Source organism: Chlorocebus sabaeus, chromosome 1 (genome assembly GCF_047675955.1).
Source record: "Chlorocebus sabaeus isolate Y175 chromosome 1, mChlSab1.0.hap1, whole genome shotgun sequence".
Lineage (NCBI taxonomy): Eukaryota > Metazoa > Chordata > Mammalia > Primates > Cercopithecidae > Chlorocebus > Chlorocebus sabaeus.
Genome location: NC_132904.1, coordinates 38560698 through 38581052, shown reverse-complemented (window position 1 = coordinate 38581052; position 20355 = coordinate 38560698). Strand labels below are relative to the sequence as shown.

Below are 20355 nucleotides of genomic sequence, written 5' to 3'. Positions count from 1 at the left end.
ATGCAGAATAAAGAATTCCTACAATGCAACAACAAAAAGACAAGTAACCCTACTAAAAAGGGGCAAAGGACTTGAATAGATACTTCTCCAAGGAAGTGTACAAATAGTCAAGAAGCACATGGAAAGATATTTAACAGCATTTGTCTTTTTGCAAATTTCTGTGAGCACTGGTTCAAGTCAAGTCAAGATAGACTTGCAAGTAGGGTCTCCCAGGGAACCAGAAAACCGGATAAATAGTGACAACTGGGAACGAGGCTTTAAAGGGGCCCCAAACTCATTCTGTGTCCATCCAGCAACTTCAAGACTCCTTATTTTCACTGTGATTGTAGGCTGTTTTAAGATTACTACAGAGCTAATTAGAATAGGATGGGAATAGAATAAGTCAAAATGTAAAATAAATACTTGCATTTATTAATGAATTAAGCCATTTTTCTTCAATAACTCTCCCTGGATTAGTGTAAATCTTTGGTTCATTTCCAGATTTCTGGGGGAAAAAAAAAATGACACTGATGATGCTTGTCAGTTGTCTCATTGCTTTAATGAAAAAGAGTTTTCAAGGGTTCTTATGCTACCATTATTGATGATGATCTTCTCCAATTGTTAACTCTTTCACAACCATAGTATAATTTCAAAACCAGGACAATGGCATTGGTGCAATATGTGTGTATAGTTCATGTCATTTTACCACATGTGCAGAGTTGTGCGACTACTACTGAATTCGAGATAAAGGACTATTACATCACCACAAAGAGTTTTCTTGTGTCACCTCTTTTTATTATCACATCTACCCCACTAGTCTTTACCATCCCTAAATCCTAGTGTATTAGGGTCCTCTAGAGGGATGGAACTAATGGGATAGATGTATATATAAAGGGGAGTTTATTAAGGAATATTGACTCCCATGATCACCAGGTGAGGTCCCACAGTAGACCATCTACAAGCTGAAGAGCAAGGAAGCCAGTCCGAGTCCCAAAGCTGAAGAACTTGGACTCTGATGTTTGAGGGCAGGAAGCATCTAGTACAGGGGAAACATGTAGGAAGGAACACTAAACAAGTCTAGTCTTCTCACATTTTTCTGCCTGCTTTTATTCTGGCCACACTGGCAGCTGATTTGATGGTGCCCACCCAGATTGGGAGGTGTGGGGGTCTGCCTTTCCCAGTCCACTGACTCAAAGGTTAATCTCCTTTGGCAACACCCTCACAGACACATCCAGGAACACTACTTTGCATCCTTCAATCCAATCAAGCTGACATTCAATATTTACCATGACACCGAGTAAGCACCAATTTGTTCTAAAATCAGTCACCTGTTAGAAGAGTTCCCTATCTCCCAGGAATGATGCCACCTCAGTATTCCTGCTATACTTGGTTATTGACAGGGAGCAGCCATAAGGCCTCTGTACAAAAGCAGTAATAGATTTTACAGCATAGCAGTTGGGAAGCTGGTCATGCATGCTCCTGGGAGTTGGAGATCTGACAGGCTCATTCTCATGGCTGCGAAAATCAGTAAGAACATGAATAATGTCTGTCTCTATCATTATTTTATCCCGCGCATTGGCACATCTATGTGCCAGTACTTTACTAGATACTGAACACCATTGAAAGTGCTTCACATGTAGTGTCTCACTTAATTCTTGTTATAACCCTGTGAAATAATTAACATTAATGTCTTTACTCTGCAGATGAAGAAATAAAGATATAGAAAGGCTAAGTAATTTGTCCAAGATCCTACAGATCATAAATGACAGTCATAGTGGCTTCAGAATCTCTGGTATTAATGTATATAATCCTATAGTTGACACTCAATTTCTGTTCAAGAATGAATGACTGAATGAATGAAAAGGAAATAACCATTTCCTAATCATATTCATGTTTGAAAGAGCATTTCTGAACCATTCTGAACTCCTCACGAGAATAGAAAAATTATGACTAAAATAATGAGATAGGCCTAGAGGGGACCCTACTTCTAAATTTTTACTAGCTAAGAACCTGTCCAAACTTCACCTCCGATGACTTGAGGGAGAGGTTCCTCTTCACACTTAAACTAAAATCAGCAAACAAAGTTCTTCTCATTTGAGCTACTTATGCAAAATAAATTTTGACCCCACCCTAGGAATTTTCACTTGGGGAAGTAGGAGTCAGCAAAACATTGTTATTCTTATTTGTACACTCTAACGGGTACAGGTGCAATTAAATAAAAATATTTTGTCAAGAAAGCATGAAATATTTATGCTTATTTAAAGATTATATAAAATTCTAAAGCCTAAGACCTGGGTGATATGCTGATAAGTTCCTGAAAGTACTGCTTTAAGAGACGTATCTTTGCTCATTGTCCTTCTGCAACTACAGCAAGTTAAGTTTGAAGACATTCAGGCAAATGTCTTCATGAACCTCCTCATCTCTTTTGGAATATTTTTGTCCCAACCCAGCGCACGTGCATATGAAGACATGTAGTTCATCTATACAACCATGTGGATTAGTCATAATTCATATTCTCCCAGGCCAAAGCAAAAACATGAAAACCAGTACTTTGCACTGACACACTCTATTCTTAGAATACTAGCAGCAGGGGCCTGTGAAGCAGGGCTTGGGGGTACATTATTTGGGCTGTCAATAGAGCTTGTTTTTCCTAAATTTTACTTATACTATTAGCCTTCGTCAGAGGGTGTTAGACAAAAATTTTTGAAACTCATTGTTTTTACTTGAAAATGTAGTTGATGATGCTGTTCGTATCATTACGGAGTGTTTTCCGCATCAGTTACCAAAGAAAAGCATATATTTAAATTCCAGAAATAAATCTGAACTGTGCTTTTCATAAACAAACAGGTTTTCAAATTTTTTGTTTCTTTTTCTGTAATAGATTATCTGACGCATGTGTCTGAATTTATCTCTTATTGTTGGTTGTTAGGAAACTCAGACATAAACGTTTATGAACTTCTAATAAAATTAGATGAAGTCATAGACTGCATTCTGCATATTAACTTAACTTTTAGATTGATCTTTTTCCAATAGTATTTTCTTTTATTCCGTTTCTTCTTGGCTTTGAAAAATATTACTATGTGTATTTACTCCTTTCTGTAAAAGATAAGATATATTTTTTAATTAAGAAATTAAAATTGAATCCACTACTGTCGGAATTGTGTAGGCCACTTTGTGTCATTTTTAAAAAAACAAATTAACATAACTAAAAAGAAAACAAAAACAAGAATATATTTCCAGTGTATCCAGTTGAAAACAATACTTAGTCTGTATCATCTCACCAAGCATCAGGGAAGATTCAGGTTTCATGAAGCCTCAGCAGTCTTAAATTTGGGGAAATTTTTGAATAAAATGAATACAAAATTATAAATTTTGAATTAGAAAGTGAATAAGGAAATAAAAGAAATTATATATTTGTCAATGGCCATAAAACCCACAAACATCACTCACAAAATCCAGAAAGATAATATGAGGTACGTGTCTTAGTAACTGCCTATCACAGTTCTATAATTCTTTTTCTTACATTTAGACTACATATTCCTTGAGTCTTTATTTGAGTGCATTTTAATAATATTTTCTACAGAAAACAATTGAAAGACAAATCATTGCTTCATCTAAAACGGTTAATGAACTATTTTGCATTACAATTTTTAAATTTTTGTTTTGCTTCATAACTTATTAGTATTGCCATATACATTTTTCAGATTACTGTCAAATATGGAAAGTCTTCTTTCAATTTCCTTTCTTATACGAGGTATATGATATTATTGTATGTCACATTTTCTTGTGTAGGAGCTACTCTCTAATCCTCTTTGAATTAATGTCACATTCACCAGTCTGTTAGCATAACCATATCTTACCAAAATAAACAAATAATCACAGAGAGAGAGAGAGAGAGAGAGAGCATTTTTTCTTTGTTCTTAGAAGGTCCAGGGGAAATGAGTGACTCTGGGCTTTTGGTTTACTTGCTTCAGAGTAAATCTGCTCTCCAAGCCCGTGAAGACAAACCACATTGTTGGTTAATTATGTAAAACATTTCACAGTCAGTATAACATGAAGAGTAGCTCATAATCATGACCAGAACTGAGACCTAATAGAGCACATACTTTGCTGGAAAAAGAGGAGGATTATCACTTAGTGAGATTTCTCAGGCCAATGTGTACCGAGTAATTTTCTAAAAATGAATCAATCTATTTATCGATTCAATCGAGACTTTAAAACACCCACTTGCCAGTGTACTAGAAATCTAATGGTTAACAAGACAGACTTGATGCCTTAAATTCTAATGGAGGAGACAGAAAATAAGTCAGCAAACATCTAACCGCAAATTGTAACGAATGCCCTGATGGAAACCCATGGGGTGCTATGAAAAGGAAAACTGAGAGGTAGGAGACCAAATTTAGATAGGGAAATCTGTAAAGGTTATTTAAGCTGACACCTGCAAGATGCACCAGAACTAGACACATGAAAAACGAGAAAAGCAGTTAGGAGTCCTGAGACTTGCAGTATTTGACCCATGTGGGGGAACTGCACTGGGGCAGGTGTGTAGGTGGACGGTATGGCGTGAGGAGGGAAGCACAAGCAGCTCCCAGATAACTGCAGGCCTTGAAGGACAGGGCCAGAAGTGCTCTAAGTGCAGTGGGAAGCAATTAAAGGGTTGGACCTGAGGCTGGCATGACATAGCTTTCATCCAGTCTACTGCATGCAGCATGAAGCTAATGGAGACGAGAAGGAAGCAGAGAGGGCAGCTTGGACATATTCTAATAATACAGGCGAGAGGTGATGGTGGTCTGGGCCAGATGATTAGGTGCCAATATGGAGTGGGGTGGCATAGAATAAAACACGAATTCCTGATGGGTTGAATGGGAGGCAAAGTAAGGGAGAAAGAGGATTCAAATTTGATTCCCGCATGCTGCAGACTTTTACTGATGTGGAGACAAACTGGAAGTGGGGAATAGATTTTATTTAATCCTTACAGCAACTCTGTAAGCTGAGTGTTTTTGTACTGATTACACGTTTATGAAATCAGAGAATGAGAGAGCTTCATTAACTTCCCGCAGGTCTCTCAATTCAGAAGTGTAAGAATCTAAATCAATAGCTTCCTGGATTTATTGCTTTAAGAAATGCACATTTTGGGCCGGGCGCTGTGGCTCACGCCTGTAATCCCAGCACTTTGGGAGGCCGAGGCGGGAGGATCATGAGGTCAGGAGATCCAGACCATCCTGGCTAACACGGTGAAACCCCGTCTCTACTAAAAAAAAAAAAAAAAAAAAAAAAAAAAAAAAAAAAAAGAAAGAAAAAAAGAAAATTAGCCGGGTTTGGTGGCGGGCGCCTGTAGTTCCAGCTACTCGGGAGGCTGAGGCAGGAGAATGGCATCAACCTGGGAGGCGGAGCTTGCCGTGAGCCGAGATCACGCCACTGCACTCTAGCCTGGGCGACAGAGCGAGACTCCGTCTCAAAAGAAAAAAAAAATGCACATTTTGAATACACGTCTTTCTTCCTTTAAGTTTGTGGTTATTTGGCATAGCTGATCTCTAAATATATTTGAATCAAGCCTACAAATGTAGTGTTTTGTTAGAGCCGCCTTTACTTCAGAAATCCCACTAGGGGGAGCTACCACTATGTGGTTTACTTACTGTGTACAATTTTTTTTTTATAGTTACGGTAAGGTTAGTATTTATTGGTCACCCACAAACTTAATCTTAATAAAGTTCACTTTGTTATCTTTTAGAAAATAGTAATGCATATTTTGTAAAAGAGCCTGATGTCTTAACCAAAAACTTTAGAGTAAGGAAATACAAGATGAAAAAGAAACTCATAATTTGCATACTGGCAACAAAGCATCTAAATTAAATTGTGATGGAAAAAGACTCTAAAAATAAAGCAAGACATGTTGTATAAAATTTGATAGATGTCATTGATATTACAATTTATAAAATTATTTTGGTTCCGTCTTATTTGTTGTGCATTCTTACTCTTATTTTAAATGAATATTTAATAAATATTTAAGAACAATTAAAGATTATCTTATAAACATGGTCCCTGAATCTCTGTTTCTTATAAAGCCATACATTATGGGAGACAAATTTTGTCACCCATGGGGAGTTTTAGGAGCACTTGGAGTCATATGGGATAAGTATATTCATTTAATAAATAACACAAAATAAGCATAAGCATAATCCTAATGACAACAACAACAATAACAATAGCAACCGACTGGGCACCAGTTGCTGTGCTAATCACTTAACATGTAGAATCGTATGTAATCATTCCAATTATATTCGAAGCGTTGATTTCAGATACAATGATGGGGCTGACCTGGGTGTCCCTTCCCTGTGTCATGTGCTGACTCGTGAAATGCATGAGGACAGAAGCAACATTCAGCAGGTTTCCATTCATGCCATGAAAAGGTATGAATGATAAAGGCATCCCTCAAAGTGGAGTCCCTAAAGTATCAGTAAGTGAGTGCCCTTCCAGTGAAACATGTTTCTAATTTGGGGTTGCCTTTCCTCTGGGGATCTTACACACAAGGTGTTGTGAGCTATTAAAGGCCCTCGGATTTCATGTGCTGCCTCCTGACATCAGACAAAGTGGCAAACGACACTTTTTTGAATCAGCATTGTCCCATCATACCAGATGGTCATTAGTTCAACCTACAGGGAATCAGGTTATTGTCTTCCATAGGAAAATAAGCAGGTCAGCACTCTAAATCCTGAAATGACAACGGGAGAAATAGTTCACAGGGCTCTGAAAACAGCATGTGAAATAATCAAAGGGTAGGGGGGAACTTTCTTAACCACAAAAGATCTGTATTCAGTATACCTTAACATTTATTTCATTTAGAGCACATGAAATAAATAGTTATATTTTGATAAAAAAGCCTGGGGATTGTCAATATTTAGCTCAGGGGTCTGAATTCTGGCTGCACAGCAAAATCATTTTGGAAAAATGTTTAAATTTCAGATGTTCAGGCATACAGTTAAGTCCCAATTATTTTGGTTGAAACCCAAGCATTCATCATTTTTTAAGTTCTCCCGTGATTCTAATGTGTGGTGATTCTAATATGTGACCAATTGTGTAATAATTGCATAGTAATTATATAATCCACTTCCCAAACCTTCATGTAATAGGAATTGCCTTGGGATCTTGTTAAAATACAGTTAAGTTCAGCATGTCTGGGGCAAAGCCTGAGTGTCTGCACTTCTAACAAGCTCCCAGAAGATGGCGATATGGCTGTTGACAAGCCACTCAGTAACTGGCAATGGGGGTGGGCTTTGGTCTCCATACAAGATAGACACAAAGCTCCTCAAATGCAGGGGTTCTTTCTGTTCATTTGCTGATATTTATTGTTACTGGATGGTACAGAAGATCTTGGAATGTTAAAACAAACAGGGCTTACCTCCAGACTATCTTTTTAGAGTCCGTTAGCTTTGCACCAGAACCTTCTGAAGACTCTCTGCTTAATCTGTTTTCTTTCTTGAACTCTGGGCCAACAGACATTCAGATTTTTGCAGGAGTTTATAAACTAACAAAGTGTTACAAATAAATGGAAGCACAAGATTTTGCCTTTACCTGCCCAATTACTGTGTCACTAGTTATTGTAAGTAAAATTAGGTTCATGGATATTTGACATGCTTTTCTACCAAGTCAGAAACTGTGGGGCAGGAGAAAGCAGAATTGATAGAATGACTAATATATTCTGTTAGACTTGACTATCTGCACCACCAGAGCAGAGCCCAGTCTGTCCCGAACATTATTGCATGCTCCTAGCCCAATATGTAATACACAATTAGTAAATATGCTATGAGCTTTGAATGCTGTATTTAGTTTAGTCCTCCAAATAATGATGGCTAACATGTATTGAATGCTTACCATGTGCCAAGCAGTGGTCTAAGTACCTCACATCTGTTTATTGATTCATTTACTATTTATAACACCCCAGTGATGCAGATGAGAATCTCTATTTTCTAGATAGAGGAAGTGAAGCACAGAGAGGTCAAGTGATTTATGAAGGTCACACAGTCATTAAGCAATAGAAACAGACATTAAATCCAGGCACTTTGTTTCCAGAGCCAGTATCCTGTTAATGTTCATAACAAAAATATATGATAAGTACTGTTATAATGTCACTCATTTACAGGTGAGGAAACAAAGGCACAGAGACTCTAAGCAACTTACCCAAAGTCACACAGTTAATAATTGGTGAAACTGAGATTTAAACCCAGGCAGATTCAAATCCAGGTTATATATCCAGAGCCTTTGTTCTTAACCACTAATTTATAGTTTCTCAATTAGCCTGTTAGTTAGAAACCACTTACTAGGCGTGAAAAGAGCCCTGAAAGAAATGTAAGTGCCATAGTCAAATATCAAACTGGAATTAATGGCAGAGGAGTTGAAACTCACATTTATTTTCTTTAAATTCTAAGTTCCTCTTCTCTTGGCTATTGAAACTAATGGAGAACTTTGTCAAATAGTAGAAAATGCTTACCTCCAAAGAGCATCAGGAGGATCTTCTGTGAATTTAATTTCTCTTCTACATTCTTCCCCAGGTATATTATGGGTTGTTCACACTGTAGAGGGTAGACTAATGTCAAAAAATTAATCAGATTATTCTGAAAGGCAGATAATAACACACCTTTCTGTGGGAAATCAGAACGTCTGCTAGGCCGGGAGGCTAAGTGAGGAAGCAGGGTAGAGGGGAGAGGCATAAAAGAAGGGTGGCTGGCAACGCTGACTTCACCTGTGAAAGGTCAGTGAATTTAGTGGTGGAATCATCAGCCTGCCTTTAATTACTTGCTTTTAAGATAAAGAAGTGGAAGTTTATGATAGGAGTATCAATTATCACTGACATTTGAGAGACTGGTTGTTCAGAAAGACACAGAGTCCATGTCAGCTGGCAGTAACAGTAGGATTTTCCTTGTTGTTGTTGTTGTTAAGTTCTAAAAACCTACGTATAGGACAAATTATACATCTGCACTCTTAAATTGTCAGCGTTCTATGAGTGGGTAGGAAAGGGATTCCTTGCTTTGTTTTTCTGACCTTCCCAGAAGAGCTTTCCATTTTAGCTTCAATGATAACGAACACAAACTGGGGTTAAAAAATAAGTATACTTCCCCTGGCCTCTACACTCCTTCCAGTTTCAGACCCATTTCACTGGCCATTATGTGTCTGGAGCAATAGGGAAAGAAAACATCTAAGCAAACTATTTTCTTCTTTTGAACTGTACCATGCCTGAGAAAGCAGCAGGATAGGATAGGAGGTGAGAGGAATATTACTTTGCCATCTGAATACACTAAATTAGTCAACACTGGCATTTATAAATTGAAGAAATTAAATGGTGCCATGGATCTAATATGCCAAATCTATTTGCCTGCCAATGTCCTTCTGGGAAGCTACAATAGGTAGGTGAAGTACAATATCCAGATTTCAAATTTATTACAACTTAGCACAATCTTTGGTTTTCTGGTAGATTTCAGTCGTTTAATAATAAAAAGTTTCTGGGTAATGGATTTTGGAATGATTTTAATATTACATTCATTCAACAACTATAGGGGGCCTACTCTCAAGCAATGGCCTAGGCCTTAGGAATATAGAGGTAAACCATACATATCAGGTGTCCTTTTAGACATTTTAATGGAGGAGAAATAAACGATGAAAAACAACTGAATAAAATTGTTTTAGGCTCTGATAAGTGCTATAAAAAAGTAAAACAGGTTAAAGTCATATGACTATTAACTGGGTAGAAGCAATTTTTATCTAGGGTTGTTAAGAAAGGGTTTTCATTAGAGAAAATAAGCAGAGATGAACAGTGAGAAAAAGTGGGTGAGTGAGGGACTTGAGAAGAGTATTTCAGGTAAAGGTAAAAACAAGAACAATGACCATGGCACAGGTATGAGCTTAGTGTGTTCCAGGGACATCAAGAAGACACTATAGGGTAGAAAGCAGTAACCAGGAGGGCAAGTGGCAGGAGATAGATCAAAGATGTAAACATGGGTAATTAATGACGGCTTTGTAGGTCATCATCATCATGAACCAATGTACTGGGTGTACTGGGATTACAATGGAAAATCAATGGAGAATTTAAGTAAAGCAGTATTATTTTCTGATTTAACTTGAAAGAAAACCATGGCTTCTGTGCAGGGACTTCTGTGCAGGCAAAAAGAGAAAGAATAATTAAAAGTTTCTTGTACTCATCTCATAAAATATGATGCTGCTTGGGACTAGGAGGGCAGTGGAGGTATGAATGAGAGATTGACAGGATCAGCATACATTTTGAAGTAGAGCTGATGATACCGGAAGAGGGGAGGGAAGTGCTGGGTAGAGAAAGGCAGGTCCCTGGCTCGGGCTCCACCCCCACGGACCTAGGTGAGGACAGGCATTTCCTGCCCAAATGTTGCATTTCCCAAGTCCACTATGGCCTGACACACCCTCAAGACCCTAACAGGCAGGCACACAAGCAGCTGGACGTCGAGAGGAGCAGATCCGCGAAAGAATATACAAGCAGCTGGGTGAAAGAAGATGCAAGCAGCTGGATGGCAAGAGGAACACATAGCTGGAGGAACACACAAGTGGCTGGACGTGGAGAGGATGTCAGGAGCACACCAACAGACACCGGCATGCCGGCAGTCCATCCACCGACAGAACGATGGCCACGGCAGTGGGAGAAGAGCATGGGTCACCGACTGGTCCAGCTCCAGAGGAAAATCACCTCCCTTCTGGCTCCTCTAGCTGCTGAAAGCTACTTCTACTCAATACGACTTTGCACTCATTCTTCAAGCCCAGGTGTGATCCGATTCTTTTGGTACACCAAAGCAAGAACCCGGGATACAGAAAGCCGTCTGTCCTTGTGACAAGGTAGAGGGTCTAATTGAACTGATTAACACAAGACTATAGGTGGCAAAACTAAAAGAGCACCCTGTAACACAGGCCCACTGGGGCTTCAGGAGCTGTAAACATTCACCCCTAGACACTGCTGTGTGGTCAGAGTCCCACAGCCAGCCCGTCTGTATGCTCCCCTAGAGGTTTGAGCAGCAGGGCACCAAGGAAGCAAGCCACTCCCCCGTCACATGCCCTGCATGGGGGACAAGGGAATCTTTCCTGTTTCACCAACAGAGCACATTATTAGCTTGGATATGGGGAATATTTCTGTTACCTCTTACTGCATTAAACACTACCCCAATAGTGAAAGCCAGAGGGTTTGTAGGTCGGAAATTCAGGAAAAATTATTTTATCTCTGATCATTTGACTCCACCTGGGATGGCTGGCGCTGGAAGGTCTTCTTCCAAAATGGCATTTCTACTTCTCTCTTTTCACAAAATGCTTCATTCTGTTTCTGTTGTTGTTGTTTTCTGTTTTTTGTTTGTTTGTCTGTTGTTGTTGTTGTTTCTTTGTTTGTTTTTGAGACCCAGTTTAGCTCTGTCTTCCAGGCTGGAGTGCAGTGGCATGATCTCGGCTCACTGCAACTTTTGCCTTCCATGTTCAAGAAGTTCTCCTTCCTCAGCCTCCCGAGTAGCTGGAATTATAGGTGCACACCACCACGCCTGGCTAATTTTTATGTTTTTGGTAGAGACAGCATTTCATCACTTTGCCCAGACTGGTCTCGAATTTCTGGGCTCAAGCGATTTACCCATCTCGGCCTCCCAAAGTGCTGGGATTACAGGCGTGAGCCACCTCTCCTGGCCAATTCTTTAGAGCCTGCCTACATGGCTTGGGCTTCTTGAAGCATGGTGCTCCCACAGAAATCAAGCTTTTATGTGGCACTGGTTTTCACGAGTGAATGTTATAAGATAAAGGAAGTGCCTGCCTCTGCCTACCTCTTAATGCCTGGGCTGATAGATTATTGCAACTGCACTTTCACTATCGAATCTGTTACAGAATCCTCCCAGACGCAGGACAAGAGATTCGGTGAATTTATCGCCATTTTTAAACTGGCAGAGCCATGAGCAGATGAATTCTCCAAAGTATCTTGTAGATCATTGGTGACCAATTTAAGATATGTCTTAATTAGACCAGAAAGTAATTTAGGCGTGAGTTATTCACATAGAAGGAATTATATTATTATTGCAAATATTCATTTCCACACATGTTGGGATTCTGATGTGGCATAGACAGAGAACATGGATGCCCAGGTATAACAAGTCATCACATGGTAGACAATACCATTTCTCATATTGAGAGAACCCTTTTAATGGGTTCTCTCAGTGTGAAAGATCATGCCTTTATCTTCTGTGAGATAATCTTCTGTGAGATAAAGGCATGTCAAGATAAACAAAACCAAAAAAAAATGAGATAATTCTTTGCTAGCAGAGCAGCCTTATATGAAACATTAAAGGAAGTTTCTCAGGGTGAAAACAATTGATATGGATGTTAATTTAAATTAAATTAAAAAAATGAAGAGCACAAATAAATGTCATCATGACTTCTTTTCCATTTTTAAGAATAGTTTTCTTTAGTTTTTTTAAACATTGATTTTAGCTTTTTCATTAGATATTGAGTTTAGAGGTTTGTAAAATTTTATAGTGACTATAAATTGAGTGTAGAATTATTTAGCGGCATATTTCTTCCTTTACATAAGGATGAAAAACCAGGTGAGTTTGCTCTATGTTTTATTACAATGGGACTTCACCAAAGGAAAATTTATCATTTCAAATGTCACATAGTAAATTGTATTTCTTACCTTAAGAATATTGAATACTATATTATGCAAACAGTTTTTAAATAATGTCTTCTGTGGTTCAAGTTCATTAGTTACGGCAGAAATTATCAGTAGGTATATAGGGCAGAACCCACTGGTTGCCTTTCAAGAGCCATTTCTCCTTTCTTAGATGCTCACAGGACTCTTTCCTTCAAGGGTGAGAGGCGAAGTGCCCAGGGAATGTGGGGCTGTCTCTTGGAACCCTGCATATGAAGGATTATTGGTTTCAGAATCAATGGTAATCCTCTGCGATTTTGTTGAAACTGGTTTAGGAAGTCGCACGGGACCTGGTTTTGGCCAGTGTGACCGGAAAGAACATTTGTGGTTTCTGGGAAGTATTTCTCATCTGCAGAAACATAGACAAATATGATTTTTTTCCCTTTCTTGCTTTCAGACATCATTATTTGTGAATATGAATGCTAGCATTTGCTTGTGATCATGAGGGGAACTTGTACCACCACTGATAATGGCAGAGGAGAAAAGCAAAGAAGAGCCTGAGTTCCAGTTAATGACGTTGAGCTGATGAATCAATTCTAAAACCACCTACATCTGGAGTTATTATAAATTGACATAATTTACTAAAATCTCATTTAATTCATATTTAATAAAGCATTTTATTACTTGCAGCCCAAAATTCCTTGAGTGATTCAGTAGAGTATTACCAAGCTTGTTCTTTTTTATTCTCTTCTCTTTCAATTCTGGTCCAAGGTAGACTAGCATAATTACTTCTAAGCTTTTTTAAATCAATTTTTTACTTTCTTCACATTTTATCTCTTAATATAAACTGGCATCAATTGAGATTTATCTGTATGGGATTTATAATGACAGGCAAAAAAAAGTAATAGGAAACAGATAAGCCTTGAAATCAGCAGACTTGGAGTTAAGTCCTGGGAACACCACACATTTGCTCTATGTTTTACTAAGCAATTAACTTCATTTTTTCAACTGAGCATACTCAGTAGTAAAAATGGGATAATAATACTCATTGTGAGCATTGGTGATTATGAATACAGGTAATTTGACACCAAACCTAAAACATATTTGGCACTAAATAATCATTCTAATAATAATAATCCTTAATATTTATATAATATTATATAGCACTGCCTATTTTGCCAAGAATTTTCATATACATTACCTTTGATTCTAATATCTGTATATATACATGTATACATGTATAATATATGTATATGTGTACATACATACATGTATATATACATGCATATGTATATATGTATATTCTAACATATTTCTGTATATGGTAGAGATCCAGCCCCATTCTCTGAGTCTTTTTCAGTGGGTTTGCCTCTCTCATATACAATTAAAATAATTCATGTGCTTTTATTTCTGTGAGCATCAGGACACAGGACAAAAATTCACAAGAGCAGCCTTGAAGTGTGAGCGTGCCTTGATTACTTAATGTATGTACATGGCAGATTTTTCCTACTATGGATAACATTTTATCCTCATAGCAACTCTGTGTGTTAGGTATCTTATTTTATTGATCACATATGGATTCCAAACTTTGGCTTTTAAGTTGAATGATATTTCTCAAGTCATAGAGCTAGTATATCACATAATGAATACTTGAGTCCAAACCTACCTTTCAAACATAAGATCTTTGCTATACTATGCTTCCTTGTCATTCTGGAGGAAGTAGGTTAATTCCTCAGTGATTATCTTGACAAATAGCTGCACTTAGGTTGTATTCATATCAGCATTATTAAAGTAATTGTATTCTCAAATGTGGTTACTGATTTGTACTTTTGTGAATATATTCTTATAATATCAATGACATACTAAATATTGCTGACATACTGAATGAATACTGAATCCTCCTTCCACTTTTAGCTTAAAAAAATTATATGAGATGCTGTTAGGAAGATAAAATTAAAAATTGTTTGTTAACCATGGTTTAGCAAGCTACCATACCCCAGGTTGTCTTGCCAGTATTTAGTGCATTGTTTTTAAATTTTGAATGTAGCTCTCAATTCCCAAGTGCCCTCAACACAACAAGTGTCACTGAGCTGCTATCATGGCAGCCCCAGCTTTGACACCTAGTTCTCGATAGGCCATCAAGAGTTGTCCTGTCTCTTACATCCACAGAGCTCCCAGCTCTCCACTATGAACTCTATGATTCCTCAGTGTCTTATTTTCAGGAAGTCTCTGCTTCGATCTCTGACAACTTCTGAGCTCCTCAGGGACTAGCAACTTATTTTATGCAGCTTTATCCTGAACTAAACAAGAATACAAAAGGAAAACTTGTATATAATACAAACAAATTATGTTGTGCATTCCAAAGTGTACCTGGCATGGTTTTGGAATTGATCTTCTTATCACTTCAGTTATAGTATGCTCATGCACAGTTGATCTCCTTAAATATTCTACTCACTTCTATCACTGTCCTCTATTAGAATAATAGAGTACTTGGTAGTCACGGCCAGAAAGGATCTGGGGGCAGTGTCAGGATTTGGGATTTCTGTGCTACGTGACACAAGGAGATATGTGACAATCTTGAAATGTTAATTTCAACTATTCTAGAAAGTATAGTGGTGACTTGTGTGCAAATATTTAAGATTTTTTTAAAATCCCAGGTTCCTGAAATTTAATAAAATATTTTTATTAATTAAAAATATTAAACATAAAAAGCTTAAAATTTCATAGAACACTTCAAAGATTATTAAAACCATTGTTCTTAATATGAATATAAAAGCCTTATTTACATTGAAAAAACAAGCTTTGATAAATGTAGAAAACTGGTCATTCGCAGAAATGGATCACTTGAGTAATTGCTTTGTAGTTAATTGGCAATTTAGGAAGCTGGGTTTTATGAATTGATTTTCAATGAATTAACCTAACATCCACTCAATGAATAAAACAATTACTCATTGAGACCTTTGTGTCTGATTCAGATGATACTCTTACTTTACTACATTTCAATGAGGAATTGGTATAAATATCTAAAGTTCTAAGAGAAATATTTAGAGGTGTCTTATCATTATTCTCTCAACATCAAGAACAGTGTCTACAACACAGCAGGTGGCCAGTGTTTATTTGTTTTTTTAATTTACAAATCAACCAATGAAAAGCAAATTCAGTTTATACACTTGAAAAAAATCATATTATGTGAAATTTAAAGCAATTGAAAATATCCTTTTTTTAGTGGGGCAATGAGTAAGATATCAAATAACTTGATAATTTTATTATTTTATAAAATACCGTTTTTGATTTCCCATTCTACTTTAAATGTTTGCTACTTTATACTACCACACTTCATGTATTTTTTTGGAATAAAAGTTGCCCTTAGAAAATCCACCCCATATCTTTAAATTCAAGGCAACAAATTTGGGTCAGCTTCACCTTAATCCAAATCCTCTAATGAATATATTTAATACCCATTTTAAAAGGTGTTTTGAAAAGGTAAATTATTCTTCTAAATTGGCACAGGCCATTGATGAAAACATTATTGTGACTTTCTGCCTCATATCCTAAAATAAGCAAAACTTAAATAAAAAGGCATACAGGATCTAATTAACATAATACAACGTTTTCAAAGAATTTTTGAAAAAATACATGAATAGAAAAACAAGAGAGGCTAATATTTTTCCGAAATTCCTTCTCTCACCCTGTTACTTTAGTGAGCATTTTTTTCTCCTTGATGATTTTTTACAACTTGTTCAATTGTTATTTCCAGTAACTAGATTCGGGTTTACATTACCGATAAACAATGAGATCTATGCTTCTGGAATTTTTGACACTCAAAAGAATCAATTTCAGTCTAGAGTGGGTCTATAAATTCCATATATATATATATGTATATATTCCTGTTGTTTTTCGCATTTTGCTTTGTAATATGTAGAAGAAATCCATTAAAAAGCAAAGATCATTTTATGGAAATATATGGAGACAGAATATTTCACTGTAACAGAGACTAAAAGATCACCTGCACAAATCCATCATTTTACGATGAAGACATTGAGCCACAGGGATAAAAAGGACATTAAACTTTCCTGAGCATCTACTTACATGTCCTTGCACTTTGCATATGCTTTTCACATTAAATTTATTCTCTGCAATAAGTTTATCAGATTGGTACAGTATTACAATAGCAGTTTATAGGTGAAGAAACTGGCACTAGAATGATTAAATAACTCACTCAAGTGATGTAACTAGGATTTGGGTGTTATTTACCTAAATAGTTTTGTAGCTTTCTTGCATTGCCAATGTTTCTGATTGCACTTCAATGGAAGAGTCTCTCTGTGTTTGGTGGAGGAGTCCACAGGAACAGGGTCTGTTTGGAGAGCTGCAGGGAGATGCACAGTAGGAGCTGAAAGAATAAGAGTAGAAAGTGGGCCCGGTGGAAATAAAATACATTTAAAGAACTACTGTCCACACATTTGGAAATTATAGTCTATAATCTTTTCTTGAGGGTCAGAAACTGATCTATCCTGAAAATATGATGGTTGCCTCAAGACTGTCATCATGTTTTCTCCATGAATTCCATAAGACTGTTAGAGAGCCATTGAGCTATTCTGGAGCCTCTGTGTATTTTAGTGTTTATCCACATCAGCCACTGTGCTGCTGCTTTATATATTATGATATCACTGGATCTTCAAAATAGTGCTGTTTTGTTTCACTTTATTTTTTAAATTTTATTTTGAATTGTAAAATAAAAAATGTATATGTTTATCAAGTATTACATGTTGTTTCAAAATATATATGCATTGTGGAATGGCTAAATAGAATAGCACTATTCTAGAAATCATGATTGCTATTATTAGCAAAATTATCATTACTACTCCCCAAGTGAAGAAACCGAGGTTCAGTAGGATTAAGCAACCTTTGTAGGGTCATGCAACAAAATTGACAAAAGTAAGATTCAGATCGTGTTCTCTGGCTCCATCACCTACACAGTGACTTTGCCCCTCACTCAGAAAGACTGCCTGTGACTTACTATAGTTTCATTTTTATCATTCTTCTTTGAAACTTTAAAAACAAATTGAAAAAATCTTATGCCTTTCATTTTTTGGGTATTTAATAGACATCAACATATCTGAGGCAATGAATGTAGATGTCGCCAGTTGACAGGCTTTCAGCTGGGTCATCCTCTTCTTTTTTTAAATTAATTAATTTATTTATTTATTGAGACGGAGTCTCGCTCTGTTGCCAGGCTGGATGGAGTGCAGTGGCAGATCTCGGATCACTGCAACCTCTGCCTCCCCAGTTCAAGCGATTCCCCTGCCTCAGCTTCCTGAGTAGCTGGGACTACAAGCGTGTGCCACCATGCCAGGGTAATTTTGTTGTTGTTGTTTTGTTTTGTTTTTTGTATTTTAGTAGAGATGGGGTTTCACCATGTTGGCCAGGATGGTCTCGACCTCCTGACCTCGTGATCCGTCCACCTCGGCCTCCCAGAGTGCTGAGATTACAGGCATGAGCCACCGCGACGGCATCAGCTCACCCGTTTTCTAACACATTATTTTATACCCCTCTTATGATAATAAGGTCTTTGTTTTTCCTTTACCAATATCAAAAATCATTTGAGTCAGGAGATCGAGACCATCTTGGCTAACACGGTAAAACTCCGTCTCTACTAAAAATACAAAAAATAAAAATAAAAAATAAAAAATGGGCGTGGTGGCAGGCGCCTGCAAGTTCCAGCTAATCCGGAGGCTGAGGCAGGAGAATGGCGTGAACCCAGGAGGCGGAGCTTGCAGTGAGCCGAGATTGCGCCACTGCACTCTGGTCTGGGTGATAGAGCGAGACTCCGTCTCAAATAAAAATAAATAAATAAATAAAAATGATAATAGATAGCAGTAAGCCTAATTTAAGACATTAAATGATATTTTGTAATACATAAAGCTATCATGTAGCCAAAAAAGTTATTAATTTTTAGATTTATTTTAAAATTATGTATTTCTAGAAATGTTCAGGTGTGAAATAGAATACCTCAAATCTCCATCAGCTGTCAGATCAGATTGAAAATTTTAAAGATGTTTTTAAATATATTTCTGGGTTTGGTTCTTGCAGATGCTATTGTTTGGAAATAAATCTAAGAAAACAGAGCCTAACACTTTGAGCCAAATTCCTCCCATGCTCCATTCCCACCCATGTTTCCACCCTTTTTATGTTCTTCATGGAATTGTCTCCTTTCTACTCTGAAATTACAGAGCTGCCTCTCTTTAGATGTTTCTGGTTTTACTCATAAACCTGAAAATTATCTTGTGATATCAACACCCCAATGCTAACTGAAGAGGGGAATGGTTGAAATAGCAAACTTAAACATAATTACTGCCACTGCTGTTTATTGTCCAAAGAGGTGTTTCTTTCTTTTTCAAAATAAAGAAATGAAAACAAAGTGGTTTATTATTCTCGATAGTAAATTGGCGGTGGACAGTAAGGTTGCATTTTTTCTTGTGTTGGCAATTGATCTTATGTGCACTGATTTATATATGAAAATGTTCTTGCTACCTAAGAAAAATGAGTTCTCATTATATAAATGAGTTTATTAAAACCCTACCACCTTAGGCAAGTTGGCAGTTTTTTATGAATCTCCAAATTTAAACATCTCTAAAATAAGAAATGACAAAACATCTACAAGAGATGCTCCAGCTTATCCTGGCCCCAGATTAATTGACTCTCTCTTCAATGCTTTCGGGGATTATGAATATTAAGCAGCATATCTAACTCATTGATACTCAGATCATGTCTCTCTTTTAACAGCCTATGAGGGACAGAAAATATAATATGACCTCTGGGTAGTGTCCTACTGGTTGCTCACACAGATTGATTTCCTCCTTGAATCTGAGATTAGTTTTACCATAAGACTTGAATATTTTACTGAGGTTAGGGGTTAGGAAAACAGGGGGTCAATCATTCTTACTATCTTGTGTTGGGTGACATAAAATCATCCAACAGGTGAGACATGGGAGATACTTCTATTATATCTCACTGCAGTGAGTAATTATCATTGATGAATAACAGACACTGATTTGAAAAGCACTCACCTTTCCACAGCCAGTAGGGCCTTAACAATTAAGAAAATGTTTTCATAATATATAGATATAGATATAGTTATGTATATAAATATATATACATATATATAAATATATATACATAACTATATCTATATCTATATCTATCTATATATAGATAGATAGATATATCAGCAAAGGAGACAGCTTTTACTATGAAAAGTATGATTAGCTTCCAAGCCATGTAAATATGAATTTGCTCTGAGCCTTTGAGTATCAGGAACTTGAAGCTGAAACACTTCTAGAGATCATCTAGAATTCCTAATGTTATATTTGAATCTTCTCTAGGGTACTCTGGTCAATGCTTGTTCAAAATACACTTGAGTACCTCTGGAGACAGGTAGCCACACCCAGGATAGCTCATTTCATATTGGATAACTCTTAAAATTATATTGATCAAAATATTTATATGATATACTTTTTGATTTTATGTTTTAGCTTACTTCCTATAATTTAAAAATAGTAATCACTGACTTCTTTCTTCTTCTGGCGGAACATCCCAAGTTGCATCAACCGTTGTGTTTGTGTGTGTGTGTGCTTGTGTATGTGTATGTGTGCGTGAATTTCTTTTTACCCTCCGGTATATCTGTGTTTCTTTTTTTAATCCCTTTTTTGGCTTGTTGATATTTATGAGGATCATTTTAAATTTTG

At 36.9% G+C, this 20355-nt stretch overlaps 1 protein-coding gene and 1 long non-coding RNA gene across 2 annotated transcripts in view; one reads left to right on the top strand and one right to left on the bottom strand.

The window, feature by feature from the left end:
• ANO3 (anoctamin 3) overlaps nucleotides 1-20355 on the top strand; it is a 466581-nt gene that overhangs the window by 84109 nt on the left and 362117 nt on the right. The gene's annotated exons all lie outside the window — the stretch shown is intronic.
• Nucleotides 6113-8515, bottom strand: LOC140713359 (uncharacterized). The gene is made up of 3 exons (XR_012095399.1): nucleotides 8468-8515; nucleotides 7852-8059; nucleotides 6113-6691 (listed from the first exon to the last, which is right to left on the bottom strand). It is a non-coding gene; the product is annotated as an uncharacterized lncRNA (long non-coding RNA).